Source organism: Rhinoderma darwinii, chromosome 12 (assembly GCF_050947455.1).
Source record: "Rhinoderma darwinii isolate aRhiDar2 chromosome 12, aRhiDar2.hap1, whole genome shotgun sequence".
NCBI classification, from domain to species: Eukaryota; Metazoa; Chordata; class Amphibia; order Anura; family Rhinodermatidae; genus Rhinoderma; species Rhinoderma darwinii.
This window is the reverse complement of record NC_134698.1, coordinates 25,533,291-25,546,371: the sequence shown is the minus strand read 5'-3', so window position 1 is coordinate 25,546,371 and position 13,081 is coordinate 25,533,291.

Genomic DNA, 13,081 nt, shown 5'->3' with positions numbered 1-13,081 from the left:
GGTAGGTTTCCATTGCTTTGATACCTCTGGGGCTCTGCAAATGTGACATGGCACCCGAAAACCAATCCAGCAAAATCTGGACTCCAACAAACACATAGCGCTCCTTTCCGTCTGAGCCCTCCCATGGGCCCAAACGGCAGTTTATCACCACAAATGGGGTATTGCCGCAATAAGGACAAATTGGGCAACAAAATGGGGTATGTTGTTCCCTGTGAAAATAAGAAATTTTGATCAAAAATGACATCTTATTGGAAAAAATATCATTTTTTTCATTTCACAGCCCAATTCAAATAGGTGCTGTGAAAAAACTGTGCGGTCAAAATGATAACAAAAACCATAAATTAATTCCTTGAGGGGTGTAATTTCCAAAATGGGGTCACTTCTGGTGGGTTTCCATTGTTTTGATACCTCAACACCTCTTCAAACCTGGCATGCTGCCTAATGCACTAGGTGCTTCTTTGCTTCTAGGGCTTGTGTTTTAGTCCACGAGCGCAGTAGGGCCACATATGGGACATTTATAAAAACTGCAGAATCTGGACAATACATATTTAGTAGTGTTTCTCTGGTAAAACCTTCTCTGTTACAGAAAAAAAAATGAATAAAATTGAAATTCAGCAGAAAAAATGAAATTTGCAAATTTCATTTCCACTTTGCTTTAATTCCTATGAAATGCCTGAAGGGTTAAAAAACTTTCTAAATGCTGTTTTGAATACTTTGAGGGGTCTAGTTTTTAAAAAGGGGTGTTTTATCAGGGTTTCTAATACATAGGCCCCACAAAGCCACTTCAGAACTCAAGAGGTACCTTAAAAAAAAGGCTTTTGAAATTTTCTTAAAAATATGAGAAATTGCTGTTTATGTTCTAAGCCTTGTAACGTCCAAGAAAAATAAAATAATGTTCAAAAAACGATGCTAATCTAAAGTAGACATATGGGAAATGTGAACTAGTAACTATTTTGGGTGGTATAACCGTCTGGTTTTCAAGCAGATGCATTTAAATTCTGAAAAATGCTATTTTTTGTAAATTTTCTCTAAATTTTGCAATTTTTCACAAATAAAGACTGAATATATCGACCAAATTTTACCACGAACATGAAGCCCAAAGTGTCACGAGAAAACAATCTCAGAATCGCTTGGATAGGTTTAAGCATTCCGACGTTATTACCACATAAAGTGAAATATGTCAGATTTGAAAAATGGGCTCTGAGCCTTAAGGCCCAAACTAGGCTGCGTCCTTAAGGGGTTAATGTCCTGGTGGAGGGAAGGAGGTTGTCACTCAGGATTTGACGGTACATGGCTCCATCCATTCTCCCATTGATGCGGTGAAGTAGTCCTGTGCCCTTAGCAGAGAAACACCCCCAAAACATAATTTTTCCACCTCCTTGCTTGACAGTGGGGACGGTGTTCTTTGGGTCATAGGCAGCATTTCTCTTCCTCCAAACACGGCGAGTTGAGTTAATGCCAAAGAGCTCAATTTTAGTCTCATCTGACCACAGCACCTTCTCCCAATCACTCTCAGAATCATCCAGATGTTCATTTGCAAACTTCAGACGGGCCTGTACATGTGCCTTCTTGAGCAGGGGGACCTTTCGGGCACTGCAGGATTTTAATCAATTACGGCGTAATGTGTTACCAATGGTTTTCTTGGTGACTGTGGTCCCAGCTGCCTTGAGATCATTAACAAGTTCCCCCCGTGTAGTTTTCGGCTGAGCTCTCACCTTCCTCAGGATCAAGGATACCCCACGAGGTGAGATTTTGCATGGAGCCCCAGATCAGATTTTGTATGTCTTACATTTTCTTACTATTGCACCAACAGTTGTCTCCTTCTCACCCAGCGTCTTACTTATGGTTTTGTAGCCCATTCCAGCCTTGTGCAGGTCTATGATCTTGTCCCTGACATCCTTAGAAAGCTCTTTGATCTTGCCCATGTTGTAGAGGTTAGAGTCAGACTGATTCATTGAGTCTGTGGACAGGAGTCTTTTATACAGGTGACCATGTAAGAGCTGTCTATAATGCAGGCACCAAGTTGGTTTGGAGCGTGTAACTGATCTGGAGGAGGCTGAACTCTTAATGGTTGGTAGGGGATCAAATACTTATTTCTCTGTGCACAATGCAAATAAATATATATAATTTTGACTATGTGATTTTCTTTATTTTTTTTTATATAATCTATCTCTCACTGGTAAAATTAACCTAGCCTAAAAATTCTAGACTGTTCATGACTTTGACAGTGGGCAAACGTACAAAATCAGCAAGGGATCAAATACTTATTTCCTCCACTGTAGATAGATAGATAGATAGATAGATAGATAGATAGATAGATAGATAGATAGATAGATAGATAGATAGATAGATAGATAGATAGATAGATAGATAGACATCACTAACAATGAAAAGACCTCAAACCCCACACACCTCACTACACCCAGGAGAAAAACCCCTTTACCCAAGGTCAGACCAACAGAGGCAAAAGCCATGGAGGAAACCCCCTGCTTCACACAGAGACATGCAGGGGAGAGACATGGAGGAAACCCCCTGCCTCACACAGAGACACGCAGAGCAGAGACATGGAGGTAACCCCCTGCCTCACACAGAGACACGCAGAGCAGAGACATGGAGGAAACCCCCTGCCTCACACAGAGACACGCAGAGCAGAGACATGGAGGAGATAAAGACCCTGCTCAGCACTCTATGTAGAAAACTAATGTGACTGTACAACACGAGAACATCTACAACACATCCAGCAGTCACATCTCCAGCCCGTCCTACACAGTGCCGCTCATTACAAGGTATATGGACACACAATGACGTCCTTTATAATTAGCAGCTGGAATATTCAAGGCCTCAACGCCTCAGCCTTTGGATGCAAAACTAACGATCCCAGACTTCAACCAAAGACTGAAAAATATTGATATACAAATCCTCCTGGAAACATGGACTAGGACAGAGAATGAGTCCCTGGTGCCCACTGGATACAGGGAAATCTCTGTCCCCGCCCTGAAAAATAAAAACATCAAGCAGGGCCGGTGTTCAGGAGGAATATTAGTCTGGTACAAAGAGGAGCTCCATGAGCAGATCAAAGCCGTGAAGCGAGGAGACAGCCACATCTGGATAAGAATAGGCAGCTCCATCCTCACCTCTCAGTCTGACATATACCTCTGCGCAACGTACATCGCACCGCCAGAGTCCCCGTACTCCAACCCAGACAGCTTTGAGATTATACAAAGGGAAGCCGCCCATTTCCAGACCCTGGGCAGCATTCTCATCTACGGACTCCTCAATGCAAGAACGGGGAGAGATAAAGACTACCTGACCAATGATGGAAACATCTTGATCTTTGGAGCAGAGGCCGACTGTCATAACTCCCTACAGAAAGAGAAAAACAGCTATGACAGCACCGTCAACAAAAGCGGGAAAAACTACTGAATCTATGTCGAAGCTTAGGTCTCCACATACTGAATGGCCGCACCAAGGGAGACTCTTTAGGAAGGTATACACTAAACTTCCATGTAGGCAGCATTGTAGTAGACTATGCCATCACGGACATGGACCCTGCCAACATTGGCGCACTCATAGTCACTCCACAAACGCACCTGTCAGATCACAACCAATTACTTCTATACATCAAATCCACAAACAAACCATCTTCACAAAAACCACATCAAACCGGCCTCTTCAACCTGCCGCCATCTTTTAAATGGTCCAAAACGTCAACTATAAAATATAAAGAGACAATCAACAGACTAGAAATGCAGGAGATGCTTCACAACCTCTACAACAAGTTGTATGAGACCAGCCCAGGAGGGGTAAATCAGGCCTTAAATTACCTCAATAATATATTCTATACCATGGCAGAGAAGTCCGACCTGAAAAGATGTGACTACAAGAGGCCACAAGAAATACATCCTAACGGTTGGTTTGACCGTGAGTGCAAAGAAGTACGGAAAACCCTAAGAAATGCCTCAAATAAGAAACACTGAGACCCAAACAACACCGGTCTGAAGGAGGCCTACAGCAACATACAGAGGCAATACAAGACCATCCTCCGAAAGAAAAAACAAAGGCACATCTCCATCAAACTTACCCAACTCCAAGATGCCCTCCATGACAACTCGTTCTGGGAATTATGGAAACACATGGGCAAAAATTGCAAGAAAAACAACCTTCATATTCAAAATGGCAACATCTGGCTCCAATATTTCAAGGACCTCTACAAAGATATCCCGAAAGAAGAACAAAGCCAAGAACAAAAACAAATAATATCAAAATTGAAGGCGATGGAGGAAACACTGAAAGATTCTCAAAACCCCCTGGACGCACCAATAACACTGCAAGAAGTAACAGAGAGAACCGCAGACATAAGGTGTAAAAAATCCAGCGGCCTAGACGGAATTTCACCAGAAATTATAAAACACAGCTCGCCAGAAATACAGGCCGCAATAGTAAAACTATTTAATATGGTGCTGAATGCCGGCTACTTCCCTCAAATCTGGAACCAAGGCCTTATAACACCAATCCACAAGAGTGGGGACAGGTACGACCCAGCCAACTACCGAGTGATATGTGTCAGCAGCAACCTGGGGAAACTGTTCAACACCATCCTGAATAAGAGAATCCTCAGCTTCCTCACCCAGCACAATGTCCTCCACCAAAGCCAAGCTGGGTTCATGCCAAACCACCGCACCACTGACCACATCTACACCCTGCGCAGCCTCATCAAGGGCCACGTCCACAATACAAAGCATGGGAAGATTTACGCCTGTTTTGTGGACTTTAAGAAGGCCTTCGACTCAGTGTGGCACCCGGGCCTATTCCTGAAACTGCTGGAGAGCGGAATAGGAGGTAAAACCTATGACGTCATCAGAAGCTCCTACACAGAGAACAGATGCAGCGTGAAGGTGAACGGGAGAAGAACGGCTGATTTCCAGCAGAGCCGAGGAGTCAGACAGGGCTGCAGCCTCAGCCCAACGCTCTTCAACATCTACATCAATGAACTGGCCACAGCTCTGGAATCCTCCTCAGCACCAGGTCTCACCCTCCATGACACCCAGGTGACATTTCTGTTGTATGCAGATGACCTTCTGTTGCTATCGCCAACCGAGAAAGGTCTCCAAGACAACCTGCAAATCCTTGAAAAATTCAGCTCCACGTGGGCACTACCCATCAATGCAAAGAAAACCAACATCATGGTGTTCCAGAAGAGAAACTCAAAGTCCCCCAGGAACCCGACCTTCACACTAAATAACGCCACACTCACAGCGACAGACAGGTATACCTACCTGGGCCTAGAAATCAACCAATCAGGAAGCTTTAAACAAGCCATCGAGATTCTGAAAGACAAGGCGTGCAAAACCTTCTATGCCATCAGAAGAAAACTCTATCACCTCAAACCACCAGTAACGGTCTGGCTGAAAATCTTTGACTCCATCATCTCCCCAATCCTCCTGTATGCCAGTGAAGTCTGGGGTCCGGACACATACCCAAACTGGTCAAGGTGGGATTCCAGCCCAACAGAAATTTTCCACCTAGAATTCTGTAAACACCTTCTCCAAGTCCATCGGAGCACCACAAATAGTGCCTGTCGGGCAGAACTGGGCAGATTCCCACTACACCTCACAATCCAGAAGAGGGCGCTATCATTCTGGGCCCATCTACACAGCAGCAGGCAAAGTTCCTATCACCATAAAGCCTTGCTACACCAAGGGGTCGCAGGTAAACCAGGCCCCCCAGAACATCTCACCCTGACCCGGCCTGAAGAAAATGTCACTCAGCGCGGCCTCACAAAAGCCGAAATCAAGGAGACAATAAACAAAGGCCAAGAGGAGTATATCAGTGACTGGAGGAACGACATAAATACATCCCAGAAACTGACAATATACCGGAGTCTACAGCGAGAATATAAACTGGCGCCATATCTGGAGAAACTGCCAAACCCCAGAGACAGACAGATCCTGAGCCGCTACAGACTGAGCGCCCACAACCTGCTCATCGAATCCGATCGCCACAGACAGACGTACAAGCCCAGGGAGAGCCGACTGTGCCAACAGTGCCACCAGGAGGCCGTGGAGGATGAGGCCCACTTCCTGCTGCACTGGTTCAAATACTCAGCAGTGAGGGACACTCACTTCAGGAGACTCTCTGATCTCTTACCGGACTTCAGCTCCATGGAAGAGGAAGAGAAACTCTACATCCTGCTGGGTGAAGAGGAAACCACAGTGGGCAAAGCGGCACAATATGTCACTGCATGCCATAGACTGAGAGAGACATGATATGCCATGGACTTGTATAACCCCGACCCTAGATGTGTCCCTATCCCTCAGTCCCTATCCCTCATTCCCTTACTTCTTACTTGCTTTGGCAATGCTAATATGTATTTGGTCCTGCCAATAAAGCTTCTTTGAATTGAATTGATAGATAGATAGATGAATAGATAGATAGATAGATAGATAGATAGATAGATAGATAGATAGATAGATAGATAGATAGATAGATAGATAGATAGATAGATAGATAGATAGATAGATAGATAGATAGACAGACAGATAGATAGATAGATAGATAGATAGATAGATAGATAGATAGATAGATAGATAGATAGATAGATAGATAGATAGATAGATATAATATGTGACTCCAGCGGCCGGTACATTATATATATATATTAGGATTGTACACAGATATTATCCAGTCTTATTTGTTTTGGCTTCTGTACTTTACAATTATCCCTAATAAGTGGCGTTCTGCCAAGGAGTTATCCCTGTGTGGCACCTGCCCCTTACATGCCCACTCCCTGCCCGCTGGCAATGTCCTAATTATTTAATAGACGGAGCATTATGTTGGCTCAGCCTTTTACAACAATCACTTACACGCTTCTGATCTGCCCCATCACATCACACCCCGGGATCCTCATTACTTTGTTTTTTACATGTTTTTGGTACAATGTTTATATTAGGCCTCATGTAGACGACAGTAGCCATGTGCACGGCAGCCATTTTCGGGTCGGCCACGGAGTGACAGCTGCGAGCCGCCCGCATATCGCGGGCCGTGAACATGGCCGCGGCCATTATTTTTAATGAGCCCAGACCGCAGAACAGGCCGTAATAAGGCTTGCCCGTTCTCTCTGCTTTCCTTAGGCCCCATGCACACGAACGTGCTTTTGCGGCCGCAGTTCCCCTGAAAATCCTCGGGAGAATTGCGGCCCTATTCATTGCTATGGGGCCATGCACACAACCATAGTTTCCACGGTCCGTACATGGCCCAGGAGCCCGGACCGCAGAAAGAACGGGCATGTCTTATTACGGCCGTCTTCTGCGGTCCAGGCTCATAGAAAATAATGGCCGTGGCCATGTGCACGGCCGCGATTTGTGGGCGGCTCGAGGCCTTATGTTTTTGTTTTTTTCTGTTTCTGGAAAAGCTGGGTGAGAACGACGGCCTCCATAAGGGTTGTTACCCAACTTGCCTAGACCCCTGAAGGGTAAACCTACCTAATAATGCAGCAGTATAACAGCAGGGGCAGGGTCACTGTATAATTAGGCAGACTTGTCATTCAGGAGACTGGGAAAGCTGGGTGACAACCAGTACAGCTGCCATTACAGCGCACATAGGACTTGTCACCCAGATTTATTATGTTCCTGAATGGTAAATCTCTCTGATCGGCAGCACAAATGTTTCTGAAGGAATTGATGGGACCTCATAGCAAAGAGAAAAACAGCGCCCCCTTCTGATGCTGGATGAGACCACGACACACCTGACCACTTAGCACAGAGGGTCTCGCTGCTTATTTGCCGTCATCCGACTTCCATTATCATTTACAATAAAATGATAGAAATAAACCAAACACTGGAATGATAAAGAGATGGAAACCCCGAGATCTGATCACCCCAAATAACCTGCTCAGGAAGGGGTTAAACTGCAACGTCCATTAAACAACTGTGATTTCTGATATCAGATCCTTCATGGCACATTGATAGTTAATAATATGTCAAATTATAAAAGAAGTGTCCTGATACAGGATAGAAAATGATATAAACTCTAATCCCAATCCCAATATTAAGAGAAATATAACCCGTCCCTGCAGATTATCTCCACAGCTTCATGTTATAAGCAGAATTATAGCAAACATATCATAAATGCAGTCTCGTGAAATAAGAGTCATGTCCCTTTAAATTTACTGTTACATACATCACTGAGCAGCAGCCAATGGGATCGCTGGATTTGAAACAACAACCGCTCAGTGGTCCTCAGTGTGTTACAGGACAACGGCGAGTGAAGTTGGACGTCGGTGAGTTCCCCCATAATGTGATATAACTGACCCCCATTTATCTCATCTCCCATGATGCTTCATTCATGTTATTAGGAATTTATCATTTACCCCAAATCCCGGATTGTCTGTGAGTTTCCAGAAATAGGGGAGATCTCCTGACACAGCAGACAAGTCCCCCACAAAGTGTGCTGGAAACCACCACGAGGGGGAGCTGTCACATTGTATTTATATTACCCCCAATAACTTCTATATAACCTGTATAAAAATTGAAATTGTGAGCTCCCCCTAGTGGTGGCCGCAGGCAACCAGCATTTTATCATTTATTCTATGGCTGTGTGATGGGAAGCATCTGCTGGAACTGGTTATATAGGACCCTCTGCTGCCAGTAATGTTTATTAGGGCCCCTCTGCTGCCAGTAATGTTTATTAGGGACTCTCTGCTGCCAGTAATGTTTATTAGGGACCCTCTGCTGCCAGTAATGTTTATTAGGGACTCTCTGCTGTCAGTAATGTTTATTAGGGACTCTCTGCTGCCAGTAATGTTTATTAGGGACCCTCTGCTGCCAGTAACGTTTATTAGGGACTCTCTGCTGCCAGTAATGTTTATAAGGGACCCTCTGCTGCCAGTAATGTTTATTAGGGACTCTGCTGCTAGTAATGTTTATAAGGGACTCTATGCTGCCAGTAATGTTTATTAGGGACTCTCTGCTGCCAATAATATTTATTAGGGACTCTCTGCTGTCAGTAATGTTTATTAGGGACTCTCTGCTGCCAGTAATGTTTATTATGGACTCTCTGCTGTCAGTAATGTTTATTAGGGACCCTCTGCTGCCAGTAATGTTTATTAGGGACTTTCTGCTGCCAGTAATGTTTGTTAGGGACTCTCTGCTGCCAGTAATGTTTATTAGGGACTTTCTGCTACCAGTAATGTTTATTAGGGACTCTCTGCTGCCAGTAATGTTTATTATGTACTCTCTGCTGCCAGTAATGTTTATTAGGGACTCTCTGCTTCCAGTAATATTTATTAGGGACCCTCTGCTGCCAGTAATATTTATTAGGGACCCTCTGCTGCCAGTAATATTTATTAGAGACTCTCTGCTGTCAGTAATGTTTAATACGGACCCTCTGCTGCCAGTAATGTTTATTAGGGACTCTCTGCTGCCATTAATGTTTATTAGGGACTCTCTGCTACCAGTAATATTTATTAGGGACTCTCTGCTGTCAGTAAAGTTTATTAGGGACGCTCTGCTGCCAGTAATGTTTATTAGGGACTCTCTGCTACCAGAAATGTTTATTAGGGACTCTCTTCTGCCAGTAATATTTATTAGGGACTCTCTGCTGTCAGTAATGTTTATTAGGGACTCTCTGCTGCCAGTAATGTTTATTAGGGACTCTCTGCTGTCAGTAATATTTATTAGGGACTCTCTGCTGCCAGTAATGTTTATTAGGGGCTCTCTGCTGCCAGTAATATTTATTAGGGACCCTCTGCTGCCAGTAATGTTTATTAGGGACTCTCTGCTGCCAGTAATGTTTATTAGGGACCCTCTGCTGCCAGTAATGTTTATTAGGGACCCTCTGCTGCCAGTAATGTTTATTAGGGACTCTCTGCTGCCAGTAATGTTTATTAGGGATTCTCTGCTGCCAGTAATGTTTCTTAGGGACTCTCTGCTGCCAGTAATGTTTATTAGGGATTCTCTGCTGCCAGTAATGTTTATTAGGGACTCTCTGCTGCCAGTAATATTTATTAGGGACCCTCTGCTGCCAGTAATATTTATTAGGGACTCTCTGCTGTCAGTAATGTTTATAAGGGACGCTCTGCTGCCAGTAATGTTTATTAGGGACTCTCTGCTGCCAGTAATATTTATTAGGGACTCTCTGCTGTCAGTAATGTTTATTAGGGACTCTCTGCTGCCAGTAATGTTTATTAGGGATTCTCTGCTGCCAGTAATGTTTATTAGGGACTCTCTGCTGCCAGTAATATTTATTAGGTACTCTGCTGCCAGTAATGTTTATTAAGGACTCTCTGCTGCCAGTAATGTTTATTAGGGATTCTCTGCTGCCAGTAATATTTCTTAGGGACTCTCTGCTGCCAGTAATATTTATTAGGGGCTCTCTGCTGCCAGTAATGTTTATTAGGGATTCTCTGCTGCCAGTAATGTTTATTAGGGACTCTCTGCTGCCAGTAATGTTTATTAGGGACTCTCTGCTGCCAGTAGTAATGTTTATTAGGGACACTCTGCTGGCATTATGTGGGGGCATTGCTGCCATTATTTTTAATGAGGGCGGTCTGCTGGAACTGTTTATAGGGTCACTCTTATGACGCTGTAAATGGGGACTCTTTGGTTGATGTTTTGGGGTGTATTCTGTACTTGTGAATGGAATTAACATAGACAAAATATTATACATATATCTTTATAGGGCAGCAATGAAATCCCATATAGCATATGTATTTGTGTCCAGTATTACCTATATTCCTCCTCCTATACGGCTACAAATACCAGTACAGGCCACACTCCAATGTATTATCACTGTCTGTATATATATATATGAGAGTACAAAGCCCAAAATACAGTAAAATCCACCGTGGAGAATGTTACATGAAGATTTCCAGAGATAAATGTTCTATAATGTCAAGATGTAAGAAATAAACAGCGCAGAAAACGATGATCGCACATGATGAAGAGATTCTCCCACCAGAAACATTTCTCACCTATACACCGGAGGGGCTATACATGTTTAATCACTGCCGGGACCCCCACGATCAATAGTACTGGGGTCCCCAGTATCCGTTTCTCCAGAGGCATATTGTGAAACTCCTGGGGCCCAGTGTGATATTTATAACAGGGCCCCCATCTACTATGTGATGTTTGTCATACTGGTGTCTTCTTTTTTAGCCTCTGGTCCCCTCAGGCATCAGGGTCTGGGTACTACTGCTACCTCTGCACCCCTATAGCTACGCCCCTGCTCTCCTCCACAACCGGACGACCGCAGTGTGGAGGAGATTGTTAGAAAAGATGCAGCCGCACACTGACACCTCATACAAGATCTATGGGAGCTATAGGACCGCCAAGCGCTGCACTGCCCAGATTATGGCACTGCGCGGTCTGTACTTGTGCACTGCTATTCCTTATGGGTCATAGATCATGTGACATGAGGCACCAATCACAGGCCACAAACTTGAAGGTACCGTATGCAATTGGCGTCCCAAACAATTAATTATTCAACTCAGAATTTTGTATCGTTTTAGATTAAAAAAAATATATATATATTTTTGGACATTCACTATTAATACATGTGGAAAGTTGCAGGATTTTGGGTCTTTATCAGATCGGGGACGACATCTCTTTTTTGTGTTTCAGATTGTGATTTGAATTCTACAGTTCAGGACGGGTACAGGATGGCAGCGGGCAGCAGATCTCTGGAGGTCAGTGGCTTCATTGTCTTGTTTTTTCCTTCCCTGTGATGGACATGTAGCAGGAGACTTGGATCCAGCAGGAGAGGTCCATGTGGCCGGCTGTCCACTCAGACAAGTAGCGGCTTATTGAGTACGAGCCCCGGACAGGTAACAAGTCCACAAATCACCGGCTGCTCTTTTGTAAAACTGACCCCTTGTCCTTCTGTCCATTCCTGAGGAGGGATAAGTGGTCACTTACTGGATTCTCTTCTCTTTAGGACATCTATCGGCAGCAGGAATCGGCTTTTGGACTTAGACCCTTCATAAGTGAGGTTTTTTTTAAATAATTAGACTTTACCACAAGAAAGTGATTAATAGATGATCTCAAAATACAGTAAAATTCCTTTGTATCTGATAATCCCGAAAATGTGGTCATTTAGCACAGAACTGTACTATAATGTGGAAGACCGAGCAGAGAGAACCAGTAAGGAAATTGAAGATTGAAACTAAGATTTCTCTACTTTTCTATGCCCGTCCAATAATCCAGAATATTTTAAAATAAAGCACCTGTCATGTTCCATTGATGACAGATTAAAGGAATATTTTTGTAATGTTATCTTATGGTTAATGGTGTCGTTTTATGACTGATCCCATTATCTGGTTGTTTCTCTCTTCAGCTTACCCCAGCACCACGGAGGAGAGAGATCTACAGCGCCTGATCTACTGCACGAAATTCTTACCATCCCCAATCTTCAAGATGGAGGTCAGTGATCATACTGGTTATTATGGTCTCTCTATAACAGATTTATCCATGTTCTTTCTATAGATGGAAAAATGTTATTGGAACGTTTCAATAGACAATTGACTGAATATTTTATCAAGCCATCTGTGTGAGGATCTGAAGGAAGAGGAGGTCAAGAAGGAGGAAGGAGAGGCAGAAGAGCGCGAGGAGGAACAAGTGCAAGAAGACCATGAGGAGGAAGACAAGGAGGAGGAAGACAATGAAGTGGAAGACATGGAGGAGGAAGACAAGGAGGAGGTAGACAATGAAGTGGAAGACATGGAGGTTGATGAGAAATCAGACAACGAGGATGAAGAAGAAGAGAGTGTGGTTGAAGAGAAAGAGGAGGAGGAGGAAGAGAAAACGGTTAAAGAGCAAGAAGAAACCAAGGAAGAAGTCAGCATGGCGATGAGAAGAATTCAGTGTCAGACAGGAAGAAGAAAGGAAATCCGCCAGCATTCCTTCCTCCATGATATGATGAAGAACATCAGAGGGAAGAGGAACATCATCTGGACCATCCTCGTCAGACCAATGAGAAGATGAAGACTTGTATGGAAACATCTTAACTGTTATTACATCAACAGCAACAACAGTAATATTAATAATATGATAATAATAATATTAATAATTGTTAGATTAAAAAGGTC